At 47.6% G+C, this 17,606-nt stretch overlaps 1 protein-coding gene across 2 annotated transcripts in view; it reads right to left on the bottom strand.

The window, feature by feature from the left end:
* Positions 1-1,346: 1,346 nt before the first annotated feature.
* Positions 1,347-17,606, bottom strand: part of UVRAG (UV radiation resistance associated) — a 110,595-nt gene continuing 94,335 nt past the window's right edge. Inside the window, exons 16-18 of one of the 2 annotated variants that reach the window (XR_008203334.1) lie at positions 4,362-4,526; positions 4,149-4,281; positions 1,347-4,044 (exon numbers count right to left, since the gene is read on the bottom strand). The gene's annotated coding sequence lies outside the window, so the exon portion shown is untranslated. Of the gene's footprint in view, positions 4,045-4,148; positions 4,282-4,361; positions 4,527-5,717; positions 9,607-17,606 lie in introns of those variants that run through there. The other variant, XR_008203336.1, reaches the window with a different exon arrangement.

Raw genomic sequence — 17,606 nt, 5'->3', positions numbered from 1 at the left:
CTGAATGTCTCCAAAGAAATTATGTTCCTATTTCTATGTTAAAATGAAGATCCAGAGGAAGGAGTGATGTCAGTTTGAACAACTTATTTCTTCTTAATAATTCTTATTCCATTAGCTGATTTTGATATGGTAAGTCTCCTACATAGCAAACCACAGGAGAGGAGATGTGCAAGAAAAACAGGAGAATTCTGATGGTGTAACAGAAAAAAAACAGAATACCCCAAAAAATTAATCGGTTTGGGGAGCAATCAACTTTGACACATAAATCCACAAATATCAGACTGTTCCTCTTGCCAGTCTTTGTTCTTCCAGTTTCCATGTGGATCTTAAACTGCTGAAACTCCATGAGAAAGGTGCTTCCCTCTGGTATTTCTAGACTAGGAATATCTGAGGTAAATTATTAGAAATTCTTACCATCTTGGGATCATCAAAGTTAGAAAAGACCTCCAAGGTCGCCAAGTCCGACCCCAACCCATCCCCACATCCCTCCACATTCCTCACCTCCATGGTTCTTGAACACCTCCAGGCACGGTGACTCCCCCACCTCCCTGGGCAGCCTGTGCCAATCCATCACTGCTTTTTTGGAGAATAATTTTTTCCTAGTATCCAATTCCAAATTTTCCCAGAAAGCAGATTTTTACACGCTTTCCAGTCCTTCTGCTGCAATCTCTAGGCCCAGCACGGAGGCCAGAGCACCCAGTGCCACCTTGTGTGTTCAAAATGACCACCCCTCCCGGAGGTGACGTCTGTCCAGAAATGCAGGACATTTTCCTCAAGGCTGTGGGTGTGAATTTCTTGTTGACATCATTGGGAGCGAATCTAGGACACAACTATTCTCAATTTAGACTCTGTCAGCAATTGAAATGAACTGCCTCACCGAGTGCCTGTTTCTGTCTTATACTAAATATAAAAGTAAGGAAAGAATGAACGTAAATGAGACAAAAAAAATACATTCCAAAAAGAAAACTGTAAAGAAATGGTATCTCCTCCACTCCCTGCTGCCCTTGAGAAGTTACAGCACAGCATTCAAAAGCATCAGACAGTTGAGCCTTTTCCAATTCCAGAAGTGCAGCTCAACAGAACTTCATTGTAAGGGATTTACTGGGTAAAACCAGTGTGAAAGCAGGTGAGTGTGTTTTACAAAGCAAGATAGCCATGAGTGTTCTACCTGCAGTGCTGTGAAGTCATATGGATGGTCTTCAGCTTTTGAGAGATATTGGAAGAGCAAAATGTTGCATGTCAGCATGGGTGCTGCAGTAGCACTGCTTACACACCACGTTGCTGAGGAAAGCACAATAAATAACACAACTACGTAGTAACTCTGTAGTGCCCTTCATCCAAACATCTCCAAACACTACGCAAACATTTGTTAGAACTGCCGCTGGCCCCGGGTAAAGCCACGCTATCTTAACTGTGCAGCAGATAAGAAAATTGAGGTGACATTATTTCCATGATCTTGTGACAGAGGTCAGAGGAGAAGCCCAGAGTTCTACCACCCGCTGCCCTTTGCCCCATGGGAATGATGGAAAAAATGGAAATGGAGAGATAAGTCTCCAGAATGCCCTTACTCAAAGGGCCCTTCCAAAGTGGCTTTCTTTGTTCTCCTTAGTGGGGCTAAGTCAAGTTGCAATGTAGAGAGAAAAATGGAGGATAATAGAAGAAAAAGTGAAGAAATGGTATACAGGAAGCTCAGACTGCTCAATGCATGTTTAGAAATGATTAGGTAACCGAAATCTTGAAGGCAACCTGAAGGGATGTGCCCTTTGGCTCCAATTGTTCATCACTGCTCAGACTGTGGAAGAATGACCTTCCTTGTTTTACAGAAGGGAAAAATACATCTATACAGCAAGCCTGGGGTGTTCTCTCAACTGCTTGTCAGAGCTCAATTCAGTAGCTCAGAAATATTCTCAGCTTGGATATTATGGAAAAATTCTTCTCGAAAAGAGTGGTGATGCAGTGGCACAGGCTGCCCAGTGAGGTGAGGGGGTTACCATCCCTGGAGCTGTTCCAGAACCGTGGAGATGTGGCACTGAGAAATTCGGTTGGTGAGCGTGGAGGGGGTGGGCGGTGGTTGGACTTGGGGATCTTGGAGGTCTTTTCCAGTCTTAATAATTTCATGAGAGCATTTCAGGCATCCCCACAGTGTCAGTGGATATGAATTCACATCCACAAGACACCAGTATCATCCTATGTCAGAAGCTGGGGACCATGGAGGATACTTTAGGGCATCAGCTTGCCCTAGAAGTCCGTAAGCAGATTAGATGTGCCCTTGAGGTCTGAACTGGAGCTTGGGGTCTGCTGTAGCACAATGAAAGGAGGAGCAGGTTTGGATCACGGATCATCTCACTCTGTCTGCTTGGGATCAGATGAATAAGTCCAAGTGAGGTTGATCTCACAAAGAGTGGTCAGGCATTAGAATTGGCTGCTCGGAGAGGTGGAGGAGTCACTGTCCCTGGAGGAGTTTAAAGAAAGGGCAGATGTAGCACTGCAACACGTGGGGAACATTGGTGGTAGGTGGACTGTTGGACTCGATGACCTTAGAGGTTTTTTCCAACCTCAGTGTCTCTATGATTCTGATCCCTCCACTGACTTTAGCAGGCATCTAGATGATGAACTCCCGTGTCAACTATTATATTGATGACACCTACATTTGGGCAGACAGCTCCTAACTTCCACAGAAGAGATGGGACTGGATTTAGAGAGAGCCTAAACAGTTGTGAATATCTGTGAGCGGTGGAGCAGCCTTGGATTCAACAGAGATCACCAGGTGCTGAGCAAAACTCTTCCCAGGTCCCAAGAAAAGGTTAATCCATTGCCTTTGTGTAACAGCCCTATTGAGATCGACATGAGCAAAGACCTGTAAACACCAGTCTTCTTGCTTCAAAGCATACTGGTCCTTCTCTCCCAATCCCCTACAATAATGAAACAGTCTGTCAGCTGTAAATCACTGTGTGTTTTTTAATGAAAAGATGAGGAATTCAGATTGTCATGTTTTCCAACCTACAGCTAAGCAACACTTAACCCCTGCTCTCCCTTTGCAACTGTAAAGCATTGATGTTAGTGCAACACAAGATGCTCAGGAAGTGATTCCTCACAAATATTGCCATGGGGCTGTCATGTGGCAGTCCATGCAAAGTGATATACGGACTGAACAACAGATTGCCCTGCTGAGCCCCAGCCCCAAAAAATGAGTCTTCTTCTCCCAGCATATTTGGACCTGGTCTACTCTTCAACGTGGCTCCTTCAGGGACTGTGAAGGAAGGATGGAGGTGCAAGAAGAACAGACAGTCCTTTCCTGGGGATGCAACGATCCATTACCACTTGCTTTAAATCAAGCATTAAAAAAACACTTGGACAGTCAATGGCCTCTTTGGCTGAGGAAGCTTTGCCCAAAGGATACAAAGAGTTGAGGGAGGATTGTGATTGTTTGTGTAGAGCTGAAGATTTATTTGGGAGTCAAAAGGGGCTTCCCTCCGTCCCTTTTTACTAAATAGCATGGAATTTCAGCTTTCCCTGCATTCACCCCCCAGGAAAGCACTGCCCATTGGAGCTGGATGACCCATAAGAGCCTGACTGACAATTTTACGCTCAGTTGGGACATGAAAGAAACATCAGAGCTCCAGAATCTCTTAAAAATGGACACCTGCTTTAATGCTATCCATGTCCAAGTCCAGAGGAGCTTTATGGGAATGTCTCCCACTGAGTAACAACTGCAATACCAAAATTCCCCCCAAACAAGCAATATCTGCTCTTCCAAGACCAGCTATAAATCCATGGCCTTGTCCAACTTCTTTTTATGTTTATAAAAATAAAGGAAGGAAGAAAGCTCCAAAAGCCCATCTGGTTGTCTCCTTCCTCCTCCTGGGGAAGATTCCCACCCCTGGAGTTTATTTCTGTTCTCTGGAACCAGGTTTTGGATTTGGCAGCTCAACGGATCACATCCAGCACGGTGGACTCCTCCGTCCAGCTTCAGAGAAGACAGTTTGGGGAGCTACCAAAAGGTCCCATCATGCTGAAATACAGTCCAGCCAGATCCTCTGTCTCCTGCAATAGAATAAGGACAGTCCCCAGATGCATAAGGATCGAGCAGTTACACTCTTTTTCTACCCAGGCTCCGTTGACACCCCCAGGTAGGTACCCAAGCCTACCTGGAACAGCCATAGCATTATGGAGAATCTTCCTATTTCCAGCTGGACTGGGACACCAAACTCCTTGCTTTTATCCCAGGATCACCATGGTTGCGTTCCAGCAGGCACCCCAAGCAGGATCAGGCTGCTCATGCTGTAAAGAGACATAAAAAGCTGTGGTCCCTCACCTCATGGCTCAGGCATTCCTCCGGAGTCTTTGAGCTTTAAAATTACCTCCCACGGGAGCCCTCCAAAGCCAGAGCATTTGTGCAGCAGGCTTCTCCAAGAGCACGTTTTCTCCAGAGGCACGAGGCATGTTCTGCTGATGTGGGAACCTTCAGAGACCACCAATGTCACAGCCTCCTTTATCCTTGCCCTGTGGCACATTATGGTGGATGCCTGGTGGTTCAGGACAATAAAGAGTAAATGTTCTGTGTACTGGGACCCTGCTGAAAGGCTCCCTGTGAAAGCAAGGGACTGAATTCTGTGATGCACCTTTCCAAGTTTCAATCTCCAGTCCTAAGTTTCTCTGCCTCCATCTGCATTGCGAGGCTCATGTTCCTTCTCAAAGCACCCACCACTATCAGAGGGTCTTTTCTGGCTAAGCCTAACCCAGAGGAAAGGGGAAGACCAGCCCAAGACAACACTTGCTAACAATCCACTATTCCATTCTCTTATAGAGCAGCAGAACAACCCCAGCTCTCTGCTTTCCCTTGCAATCCATATTTTCTGTGCCATATGTACAAGGTCACTGCCAAGAAAATAATTAGGCACTGACATGAAGGCAGCTCCTATGGGGAGCATGCAGATTCTTCACATTTCAAGAGTCTGTGTGCAAAGACTCCAGATCCGAAAGGGAGATGGGACTAATCCCCACCCCACAGAGAGATGCCATTTGCAATCCTTTCTCAGGCCACAACGAGAAGCTCACAGTGATCTGCTATGACAAGACACAGTCCTACAATGCTCCTTTGATGTACCTGCTATTTATTGCCTTATTTTGGTAGAGCATGAGAGCCACAGATAATTTTTAGGTCCATGGCACCTAACCAATCTGTGGATGCACAGTAAGAGGATGTACTGAAAGTTTTATGGTGTCAAATATATATCAAGGATGAAAGTCAAGAGGGGACAGAGCACGTGGAATGCAGGACGTGGCTTTCCCATCCTCTCTACAGATTCACTTCTCTTCTCCTTCACTTCCCAGAACCTTATTCATACATCTGCTGTATTTCCATTGTTTTATCCAGCCCTCGCTGAAAGTGGGGGATGGACAGGGTTCTCCAAAGCCTATCCTACCAGCTGAGAAAAACCCTGCTCTCCATGTCAGACTCACCCACAGACACACAAAAGCCCCAGGACTGAGAGTCCATGGCTTGCTCACCTTGTCCTGAGGGATGGAGAGGATCTGTGTGGGACAAAGCACTCCAAAAGTGATCTCACAGAGTGGTCCACAACACAACTGGGTCAAGGTGGTACAGGTAACACTGAGTTCTGGTGCTTCATGGGCCCCCTGTCCCCCTTGGGATGAAGAGGGGGGAGAAGGAGGAGGAGGAGGAGGAGGAGGAGGAGGAGGAGGAGGAGGAGAAAGAGAAGGAGAAGGAGAAGGAGAAGGAGAAGGAGAAGGAGAAGGAGAAGGAGAAGGAGAAGGAGAAGGAGAAGGAGAAGGAGAAGGAGAAGGAGAAGGAGAAGGAGAAGGAGAAGGAGAAGGAGAAGGAGAAGGAGAAGGAGAAGGAGAAGGAGAAGGAGAAGGAGAAGGAGAAGGAGAAGGAGAAGGAGAAGGAGAAGGAGAAGGAGAAGGAGAAGGAGAAGGAGAAGGAGGAGGAGAAGGAGGAGGAGGGGAAGGGGGAGGAGGAGAAGGAGGAAGAGGAGGAGGAGGAGGAGGAAGAGGAGGAGGAAAAGAGAGGGGACAAGAAGTCCCTGTGGCTTTTTCCATCCATGGGACAGATCATGAGCCAAGAAACTTGACCCTCCCTGCTATCTAAGCCAGTCAAATTATATGCACATGAACCCATCTCTCCATTAAGACACATCCGACTGTACACAAGGACATGCCAAAGACATCCTAAACCTCTTCACAAGGTTCTCTGTTTTCCCCTAGAAGCTATGATGGAGATTACAGGCACACACAGGCACACTCCTATCCAAAGCCATTCACAGCTGGCAATTGTATGGATATATATATATTTTTTTAACAGAAATCACCACCACCATCCTGAGGCAAGCACAAAAGGAACTACAGAAAATCAAACAGCACCATCCATTCTTTCTTCTGTGGAGTTGTGGCACCGAGGGACACGTTAGTGGGCAATATTGGTGGACTGATGACATCAGAGGTCTTCCAACCTTAACATCCTATGACTCTATGGTTTCTGCCTTTGCTGGACCCTACAAGATCTACAAAGGAGACTCAACCACTGTAAGGTTCACAGCTGGAAGACACTGGAACCTCCAAGCAAACAGAAATGCTTTGAAATCAGAGCGCTTTGCTACCACTTGCTCTCAGAACTGCAATCTCAGCAGAGACCACGAGGCCCTATTGCTAATTGTAATGGTTTGAGCAGGTCATAAGTGTCTCCTCACCTACATATTCACCATATCTCTTCATCTTCTGCTTCCCCTTTAGTAGCCTAGGACGCTTCCATCTCACCCTGTGTAACATCCTTCCTCCTACCCACCACCCCTCTGCTTGACCTCATCTCCATTGCTGGAATCTGGCAGGACAAAGACGGACTGAATTCACACTTGTATCTCCTGCTGCTTGTTATGATGGCCTGGAGTATTTCTCCTGCTGGAGAGTTCATTTAAATTCTTACATTTCCAGCCAAGCCTTTGTAGATGAGCGAATCCATCTGCCTTGTTCTGTTTTTCCCTTTGGCGTGCTCCAAGCTTTCCTTGTCCTATCCTGGCCATGGTGTCCAAGTCATGCCTGCCTCGCAGAGGGACAGGAAAGATTTGTGTCATCTACATCTACAAGGTTAAATTCTCCAACCCATGGGTTTTCACATCTCTTTATTCCAAGGATTTTGGCTCCCTCTCTCCTATTTCTCAGTATTTTTAACTCTTCTATTCGCTCTGCAAATACACTGTCTGCTGATCTACCAGAAGAAACGTCCCCATACCTTGCCATTGGTGGTTGGGAGATAAGAACTCACACAGGAGGAAAATCAGGGGACACAAATTAAAACTTCTTTTCTGCTTGTTCGTAGCAAAAATTCATCGATATCCTACTTCCAAGACTGGTGTGAAAAATCAATCAAAAAGAGCTGCTACCCCCAGGTCTGCCTTTGTGCGTGGTTTGTGCCCCCAAAGCTCTATTTCTCTGCCTTCCCTTAGCCCATATCTCCATCAGCTGGAGGAAAAAAGGGAGCAGATGAGATAGGATGAAAAAACAAGGGGAAATCTTGGGAAAAAAAAACCCCACAGGTAGATAGGTAGATGGAAAGATTGAATTGATCATCCTGCTGGTGGAGTTTTGCTTATGTAAAGAGATATTAGTGCCTTCTGAAGAGCAGATTAGCAGCACGGCTGGCATCCTCCACGTGGAAAAAAGCATCAGAAACCTCCTCACTTGTCGGGTGTTCCCATTGGGTGACCATGATTTTGTTGCTCCTAAGATGTGAGAGATCTGAATTATTCCTTATATTGAGCTGAAAAATGGCCACGTACACAACCAAAGTTTTTCCTACATCTGCCATTGCCATAGAGCTGCTGCTGAGTGTCTTATCCTTACACTTTCTCACCGGTTGCAAATCAGAAACGTCCATCCTTCCAACAGAAGGGCATTGCTTTTTCTTTTGCAGCTGGCTAGCACTACATCCGCCCTTGGTTAATGCACTCTAATCAGCATGAGCAATTAAAAGAGTCTGTGCATGGGGCTGAATTTCAGTAAGTTTTGCTTCTGGAGGTAAGAAAACCCACCAGCATCAGAATGGATGGCAGCGTAGACAAACTGGGCATGTAGGCACTGCTCAGCCCTCAACCACGTCCCTCAGTGCCGCATCTCCATGCACCTGAAACACCTCCAGGGATGATGACTCCACCACCTCCTTGGGCAGCCTGTGCCAATGCAATACCGTTCTTTCAAAGGAGAAATGCTTCCTAATACCCAGCCTGACACAGCTTGAAGCCATTGCCTTTCATCCTATCGCTGTTACCTGGGAGCAGAGGCCAACCCCCACCTCGCCCCAGCCTTCAAGCAGTTGTAGAGAGCCACAAGGTCCCCCCTTGACCATCCTCCTCTCCACACTGACCCATCCCAGTTCCCTCAGCTGCTCCCCATAAGATCTGTGTTCCAGACCCTGAGATACACACAAAGCCATGTCACCTCCTGGAAAGCCACCAAGATGCCCCAGCAAAGCTCCCTCCTGCCGTGCTGGTGGGAAGCATCCTGGCACTGACTGCAGGCAGAGCCGAAACACGTAACAGCAGGCTCTGTGGGGAAGCACCCATTTATCAATCTAACAGGACTGGAAATTCCTTGTCGGCAGGATCTGCTCGCTCTCAAACATGTGCATTGCAGCCCGAGGAATGAGCAATGAACATGATATCTCTTTTATGTCTGCCACGGCAGCCAGTCTTGTAATAATAATAATTTAAAAAACCTGCCTGGTGACTTCACACCGGCCTTCCTAGATATAAAGCATAGAGGGAAAACACCAGGAGACGTTTGTGCTGCTTACCTTTACAACACCCATATCCTGCCTCAGTTTACTTCAAGGTTAATTGGTCACATCTCTGAGATGCTGTAATGCTTGAACAGCAAGTTGTGTAAACCCTGCAAGCCATTCCCACCAGGGTACAGCTGAAAGACCCTGGTCCCCAATAACCACGTTCCCCATAATTGGCTTTTCTGATGCTAGCAAGGTTTGTGCTCACCCCTCAGTGCATTTCTTCCATTAAACACTGGTGGGATTTTTGTCTTTTGCTAGCTCGCCTGGGTTCACAAAACTTATTAGAAATTCGTACTCTGTGCTCAGCAGCCTCCATGGTTTTTGAAGAGATAAACAGACAGACGCAGGCATGTGCTGAATGTGATCATGCAAATTGTGCTTTCCTAGGGAGCCAAGTGAAAAGCAAGCCAGATGACTTCAACTCAGAAGGCCCTTCAAAAAGGAATCCTTGTGAAGGTGATGGCTGTGATGAGGATTAAGCGAGTGCAAGGAGAAACGGGCTGTGAGGATAGTTGTGGCTCTTGGGTAAATTAAAATAAACAGAGATGCAAATAGGGATGATATCAGCCATAAGGACTGCAGAGTCCCAGCCAAGGCATTTGCATGCTGAGAGCAGAGTTTGGATTCAGACGAAGAAGATTGCTACTGGTAGTCCAGGGTAAATCTCCATGTGTGTATCTGGCAGCATTAGGATCCCCAAGTTGTAGCAGAGCTGTGCTGATCACACACCAGAGAGGGTGGACAGGATTTTTTTATGGATGAGGAGAAACCAAAGCATCTTCTTTCTGCTGAGACCCTCCGGGGACCTAGGAGAGCAATATGGTTGAGTCTCACTTCTCGGATGGTGAATGAGAGAGCAGTCAAAGCACAAAAACTGGCCACAACAAGGTCAGGACTTGGAGAGATGGCACTGGGGCATGACTTACCTGAGGACCATTTTTTATCTGAGGTCCTCTTGGTGCTCTGTAGTGCATGCTTTTAATGTAGGCACAAGAGGTTGTGTCCACCTAGGATTGAGCTGGGGGTTCTTCTTCACCCAAGGGAGGGATGGAGCAAGCAAGGGAGAGGGCTATAAACCCTGCTGGAGCCCATTTGGAATGCTCCAGAGATCTTAAAATCACAAAATCGTGGTTAGAAAAGGTCATTCAAACCCCCAAGTCCAAACCCAACCCATCCCCATGCCCACTGTCCTCATACCTCAGTGCCACATCTCCATGGTTCTCAAACCCCTCCAGGGATGGTGACCTCATCACCTCCCTGGGCAGCTGAATTCCCCTGAACAGTGGCATGAAGGAGATTGGGGAGCAGTAGCTCCGCAGCTCAGGTTGAAGAGGGGTCAGCCACAGGCACTTGGCATATTGAAAAAGGATTTGTAGGCGAAGGCAAGGCTGGCTGGAGAGCTCCCCTCCGGGACCACCTGAGGAATGAGTTTAATTGCCTGAGCATTTAAGAAAACAGAGATCCATCTTTCGGTGCAAGCAGGCCTGCTGCTGGGAGGGGAAAGCTGGGTGAAGCAGCAGGATAAATACTGGGACATTGCAAAGCAGAGAGAAATCCACCAGAAATGAGGAAGCAAAGTAAGCCAGAAGGCTTTGGGAAGCTTTCTCACTGTTTCATCGATGTGGAAATGAACAGTGCATCCCCTGATGAGAAAGAGTAGCGGGGAAGTAGATGGATGGGCAAACGCTCTGAACAGTAGCATCCATCTCTCATAATAAGGCAGCAAAACTGCTCTCATTTCCTGTAATCTGATAACCCACCAGAGGAAGGGGGAAAATGCCTTTAAATGGTGATTATAATTCCCTTCATGGTGTTTCCTGATAAAGTGGCCCCCCAACATAGTGCTATTATCAATCATGACTGCTTCAGTAGCACCCTGAGGCAACCATGGAGATCAGCGCCTATGGGAGGAGAAACCTTTTCTGTCCTGAAGGAACCACAGGGTGCAATGAGCTGCATGAGGCCTCCTAAGACCAAACCCACTTACTCCAAGAATAGTGGGATTATGTGAGCATCGTTCAACCACAGCAGTGCTGGCTGGTGGGAAGGTCTCTAGACCAACCTCCTGCTCCAAACCAAACCACCACCAGTTGCTGGGCAAGAAGAGCAGCTCAGTGGTTGCTACAGTCATAACAAATTGGTTGGACGTGATGATCTCAGTGGTCTTTGCCAATCTTAATGGTTCTATGATTCTGTGGTTCTAAATGGAAGGCCAGGGTCTGAAAAACTGAGCATCAAAGCTGTACGCTGTTGGATAATCTCATGAACACCAAGCTGTGCTGGGGGCAGGTAGACGTGTCTTTGACCAGCCCAGGCTCTGGTGTGCTGGCATTTCCTCCCGTTGCTTCCTCACCTGGGTACTTCATGTCCTTTCTGATTCCTCCCTTCTACTGCTCGTGCGTAGAAGCAGTAACAGTTCTCAGGACTTTGTATTTTTGTCTGCATCCACATGGCACACAGTTGCAATGCTTCTTATCTCCATCCAGCAAAATGCCTGCAAAATGCTATGGCTGTTACCAGCTTGGTCGGCTCGGTCAAGTGTGTCAAGTGTGAGATGCTGTAAATCTGAATGATTTAAAAGATGATCCTTCCTCAAACAAGCACCATGCCATATAGCAGGTGACCAGGATGCAATTCCTGTCCTGAAGGACCGACCTCAAATACTGCCCTTGCTTCCACAGTGCCTCTGATCTGCAGTTCCCCACAGCACCATCCTCTCTTATTCATCCTCCCCAGCCACAGGAGGGTCCTCAGTTGGGAAGATGTAGCATCACGTGAGCACAAAAGACAATACCCCATCTCTACTCACCAACACACACTGGAAATGAAGATGAGCCACTGAGGCTTTGGTTTTGCATGGCAAAGCCAAGTAACTGAGGGTAGCAACTCTTCCACCTGGGACACACTGATCCCTGGATGGAAGAGCAGCAGTTATCCCAAGGTAGCATTCACCTGCCTGCCTAACTCCTATGCCTGAGCTGGACTACAGGATATGAATCCCACTCCTACTCTGCTTTCTGTCTTCTTCCCATGGTGAGTTCCTTCAAAGAACTATCCAGTCCAGCCATAAATCTCTCTTCCATGGAGCAAGGGAAGAGGTAGAGAAAGCTGGAAGAGGGAGGACATCACCGGTAATGTGTGATGTCCAAAGCTGGAAGTGTGATGTCCAAAGCTGGAAGAGGGAGGACATCACCGGTAATCCAAAGTAATCATTAGTGCAAAGAAAATCCTACGTCCCTTCCTAAAACAAAAAGGAGATGAAGGAAAACGGTCCATAAAACTCCCCTTTCACAGCTCGTGTGGTTAGACTTTACCCAGCCTCCTGATTAATTAGGTACTTAATGGGTGACTGCTCCAGACAATGTGCAGGAGCAGCTCATACAGAGAGAGCACAGCATCACAGCCCTCAGAGCAGGCATAACAAAAGCCCCAGACTGCTTTACTGAGTTTTTGCTACTAAATCATCTCTTCTAGAGGGAGTGTTGTTTTAAGCAGGCTCGTGGCTTCAGGCACAAGGGTTGCTTAAGTGCGCATTCTGCTCTGCAGCTGAGGACACTTCATACCCAGCAGATCTACCTGAAGCAAAGGAAACTCCAAATTGAAGTGGGATGCATAATCCTGAGGGCCAGGCTCACACCCATCATCTTGCTGCAAGCCCAAGTCCCTTCCTGGCTCACTCTGGACCCCCAAAGACACTTCTTCCTCCCTAAGCCCACCCACTGCCAGCTCCCACTGTGAAGCCCACCCTGCAATCCGGGTGCTTGAGGGATCATTTGGTAAGCTGTGCAGAGCTTGAAGACCTCACGGTGACACCATCCTTCCACTGAATGCATCCAGGCTGCAAACCACACGTCAGATTGGATTTAAGAAAGAAGTTTTTTATGGTAAGGGTGATGAGGCACTGGCACAGGCTGCCCAGACGGTGGTGGTGCCCCATCCCTGGAGACACCCACAGTCAGGCTGGGTGGGCACCGAGCACCTGGTAGAGCTGTGGGTGTCCCTGTCCATTGCAGGAGGTTGGACCAGGTGTCCTTTAAGAGTCCGCTTCCAACTCAAACGATTCTACGATTCCATGATTCTATAAATCACAACCCCAGTGACATGAAGGATTTCCCCAAAATGATGACTAATGATAACAGCTCCATTTGCCACGAGAGGGCACTTTTACATTAATTCTCACATCCCTGGCTCCAGTCTTCCTGAATACGATAAGGTGGCAGTGGGGTTTGGTGTCCAACTCATCAGGGGAATTTCTTTTGTAAGGATGGGACAATGTCCTGAGCACGTCACTACAGGGAGATTGCACTAAGGGACGTGGGTGCAGAGGGTGTCCCAGTCTATTAGCTCTACAAGAAGAGAAATAACAGTAAAGAATCACAGAATCATAGAATAGGTTGGAAAGGACCTTAAAGTCCATCTCATTCCAACCCCATCCACGGCAAAGGGTGCCACTGGCACGGAAAACTTCTCCAAAGGAAAAAGTCCTGTAGGGAAGATTATGCAGAAGTCTTTCAGTTCAGATGAAAGCAGTCACCTGCTTTCCAACTTCTTTAGGAAAGACTCTATGCGTTAGCATTTTGGGCAGAGAAATGAATTAGCGTTTTGGAAAATGGGCATATTTGCTGCAGACATGAGTCGTTACTTTACAAACACCTCACCGGCTGGACGCTGCAGGATAGAGTCCAGGCTGCTGACTTGGAGCTGATTGAAACCCTTTCCCCCATCCCACCCCCCCTCCATCATGCAGTAGATGTGGAAAACTGCAAACCCTGTGAATACGCATAGCTCTGAAATTACCGCTATTCATCATGTCCAATTGGCTCTTGGAGTAAATCCCAACTGGTCAAGGAGTTCTGCAGCATAACAATAGGTGATTATCTTTTGTTCCAAATCATTTTGTCAGGACAGCCTCTGCTGGACTGAGATTTTCATTGGGTTTCAAGGAACGGAAGATCCAAGCAATGAGACAGGTCTTTGTTTCTCTGGGGAAGGCACCGCATGCTTGGGCAAGAAATCAACGGTGCCTTTTCAGGCAGTCAGCAGACACAGTCACTATCTTGTGTTTCAGATTAAGAATATATCTCTCTCTGTCTAAATGCCTCTTGAACTGAATTCTACAGCTCTGGTCCAGGATGACCAGGTGAAAGAAGGGAGAGAGTGGATTAGGTCAGCCCTGGAAAAGAGAAGGCCTTTATTCAGTCATCTTTACCCTTTCTCACTTCATCTTGGTTTCATCTGAAGGATCCAACCGTAGATACGAGACATAACATTTTGAAACAGCACCAACACGGTGAGAAAGGGCAATGAAACGCTGAGCAAGCACAGAAAAATCTCACAGAAGAGTGAGGGTGATAAGAGATTGGCTTGTGAGGAAAGAGTGGTGGAGCGGAGACTCCTCAGCCTAGAGGGAAGAAGACCATGGTAGGAATGTGATAATTGACAGCAAAACAAATTTAGGTTGGCTTTGAAGGAAACCTACTAACCTGATGGAAGCTAAGTGCTGCAGAAGTCACATCTGCTGTGGGTTTTTAGGAACTGGCAGCATGGTCATTGGTGCAGACGGCTGGACTGTGTGCTCGTGTGAGCTTTCTTCTGTCTCAAAGCTTTCTCCATGGCCAAGGTGATGAAATTCCAAGGGTCCTTTTAATAACTGTCCCCAAAAAAGGAGTGAGTGCAGGTCCGACACCCAACGTTACACCATGATGGAAAGCAGAGTAGTGCTGCTCTTTGAAACCAGCAGCTGGTGGCCAGAGCCATCCGTTCACACACACATCCTAAATCCCAGCACTGCTGTTGGACAAGGGTCGGTTATGCTGAAGGAGGAAGAAGCTGGTCAGAAGGACAGCAGGTTGGCCATGGGGAAAGTGAATCGGATCCCATTCTCCATCCACACGTCTCTCAGCCTCCCTGGAAAGGCCATGCACATTAGGAGGAAACCTATAGAATCACAGAGCAACAGAATTGTTTGGGTGGGAAGGGATCTCTAAAGGCCATCTGGTCCAACTCCCCTGCGATGCACAGGGACACCACAGCTCCATCAGGTGCTCAGAGCCCCATCCAGCCTGACCTTGAGTGTCTGTGTCTTCCTTCATTACCTTTTTACCCCCAAGCATCCTTTTTCTGAACCCTGCTCTCCAGCAGGTCATGGCTTTGAGTGACGGTGCTATTTGCAGCAGTCTGCTCTTGCTCAAGAGCCAGGAAGCACACGGCCGAGGAGGTCAATTAACAAGAAAACAGCTTGATAGTGTTTCCGCTTTGTGAGACTCTTGTTCTGCATTTGTCCCCCCTTCCCTCGTGTGAAAAAAATGCGTGGCAGTGACTCTCGCAGACAAGGAGTGACATGTGGATCTCCGGCACCTTCCTGTTGGATTCTTTTGGTGAAGGAGTTTGACCTTTCCCAAGGAGGAGCATCGTGCCTCCGCTGGGTGTGCACGATGGGAAGGGAACATCTGCACCAGGACAGCCTCCTTGCATGCAAGAACCACCCATGTGTCCTTCTCCCACCACGTTTCCCCAACCAGAGGCTCCCCGAATCCATCTAGGGTCGCGGCTGCTGCAGGCATGCGTTTGTTGCACAAGATTTGCCCCCATCACTCATTTCACAGACACAAATGGCTCCCTCAGCTCATAAAACTCAGGTCCCAGCACACTCACAACGTGATGATCTGAGAACAGAAGGGTTGCAAATGCTCGGGGAAAGCCTGGCTTTATAACCCAGGTAGCGCTCAGGAGGTGATGTGCACGGCGCAGGTGAAGGATGCTGAGGGTTTAGTGCTGAAGGATGAAAGCAGCACCCGAGGCACCTCCGCTCCCAGATGCTCTGGGCATCATCCTGGATCCCAAGGAAACCCAGCAAATCCCAGCTCTGGGAGAGATTCATTTTTGGCAAACCAGGGGGGTTTTCCCCGACATCTAGTGGCCGGCGCAGACACGGAGTGAGATAACGCAGCAGGAGAAAGCAAGCCCTGCTATTACCAGGAAGATTAATTACAAGCACAGCAATAGCCAGGCCTTCTGATGAAATATTTTACAGTATATTGCCCTCAGGAGAGTGACTCTTTTCACTGATTTATTTTAACCTTCACATTACGCAGATACGTTATAGACGTCTTCAGAGATGCCCTGGTGTTATTTGCCTCCTGACAGCAAATAATAAACTCTTTCTCAGCTATATAACATTTCCAAGGAAGCCCTTGACGTGACTAGAAAAATATCGAGGACAATTAAGTCACATGGCACTCACAGCCCTGTGGGAACGGCCTTGAGCTCTGCTGCAGGACTCAGATAGCATGAGAAAACCTGGTTCAAACGGAGTAGCAAGAGTCTAGGAGGTAGTAATTATTAAAGATCTCCTGGTTAAAGATCCTCTGGGGTCCCTCTATTATTTTAATAATGGTCCGAGCCAACTTTAGTGCTTCCAGAGGAAAAGAATGAGAGGGGTCTGTTAGCACAAAGGAGGCAGGGCTCATCATGAGGGGAGCTGGGGGGGGTCGGCTGCCATTAACATTGTTCATTGGGGAGCAACGGCGTGTTGCTCACACTGCCTTGGGTGTCCAGGTAGATTTTGTCTCTCGCTTACATCCAGTCTTACTGGATGGAGCAATGCCACGAGCAGAGGTTGTTGTAAGCAGGACACCATCATCATGGGGTCACCCCCTGTTTTCTTGCAGACGCCGGCCCATCGGTGTCCGTAGGGTGCCAGCATCAGTGCTCCTGCCATGCGTGGTCCCAGCAAGACTTGGAGTTTCCTCCCCATCAGCCCGCCAGAAACTTTTTGAATCATAGAGTGATTAAGGTTAGAAAAGAACACCACAGTCAAGTCTGAAGAGGGATGGGCGGGGACAGTGAGCGCATCAGCGATGAGGACTGAGGTTCCTGCAGCAGCAACTTAGATCAGGGTCCCCCTGGATACGGCTTCTCCTTCATTTTAGAGTACAGCAATGAAGCTTTGGAATCACCATCCCTGGAGGTGTTCAAGACCTTGGAGGTGTGGCACTGAGGGACGCGGTCAGTGGGCACGGTGGGACGGGCTGGCTGTTGGACGTGACGATCTCAGAGTGCTCTTTTCCAACCTTAATGATTCTTTCATCCCAAAGGGAGCGACTTCTCCATGTAGAGGTTGCAGCACTGAACCTCAAGTTCCCTTCACCAGCATTACAATCCTGAAGCAAAAGCAGGCTCGCGCAGGGCTCCAATGCCTTTCTTCCTCCCTTGCTCCCGCAACGCTGGAACAGATCCCTGCAAAACCACTTTGGCTGGAGAGCTGTTGTCAGGTCATTTTGAAAAGTTTGCAACACTTTGCAAATTGTTCTTGCTGGAGGTTGTACAATAATGGTGCCATTACTCAAAGAAACCATCCAAGAATATTACGTTAGACGCAGGTCAGATCTCTCCACTCACAATACTCCAGGAAAGGAGAAAAAAAAATAGAGGAAAAGAAATTGTTAAACACAAGCTAGAGATGACAGTGAAAAATTTACCCTTAACTGTGTATATTTTTATGGAGAAAGGTTATCTATCCATCCATCATCACGCACAAGTACAGGAAAGAGCCTGTGAGTATTTAGATATTATATCTTGCATGTGTAGTTAAAGAGAAATAATACTAGCACAGAGAGACAGCTGTATCTGCTCCCTCTTTCCTCTCCCTTTAAATGCCCATTGCAAAAACTGCATGTATTGAAGCTGCTCATCTTATAGATTTAATCATCTATAGTAGGATGAAATGAATGGCAGTGACTGCGTGGACCCCTTCATCTGCAATGAGCAAAACAGGGACTCAAGAGAGCCATCCCCAGAGCAGGTG

Source organism: Tympanuchus pallidicinctus, unplaced genomic scaffold, assembly GCF_026119805.1.
Source record: "Tympanuchus pallidicinctus isolate F22 unplaced genomic scaffold, pur_lepc_1.0 scaffold11, whole genome shotgun sequence".
Taxonomy (NCBI): domain Eukaryota; kingdom Metazoa; phylum Chordata; class Aves; order Galliformes; family Phasianidae; genus Tympanuchus; species Tympanuchus pallidicinctus.
Note: the sequence above shows the minus strand (reverse complement) of the source record. Positions and strands in the feature narration are given on the sequence as shown.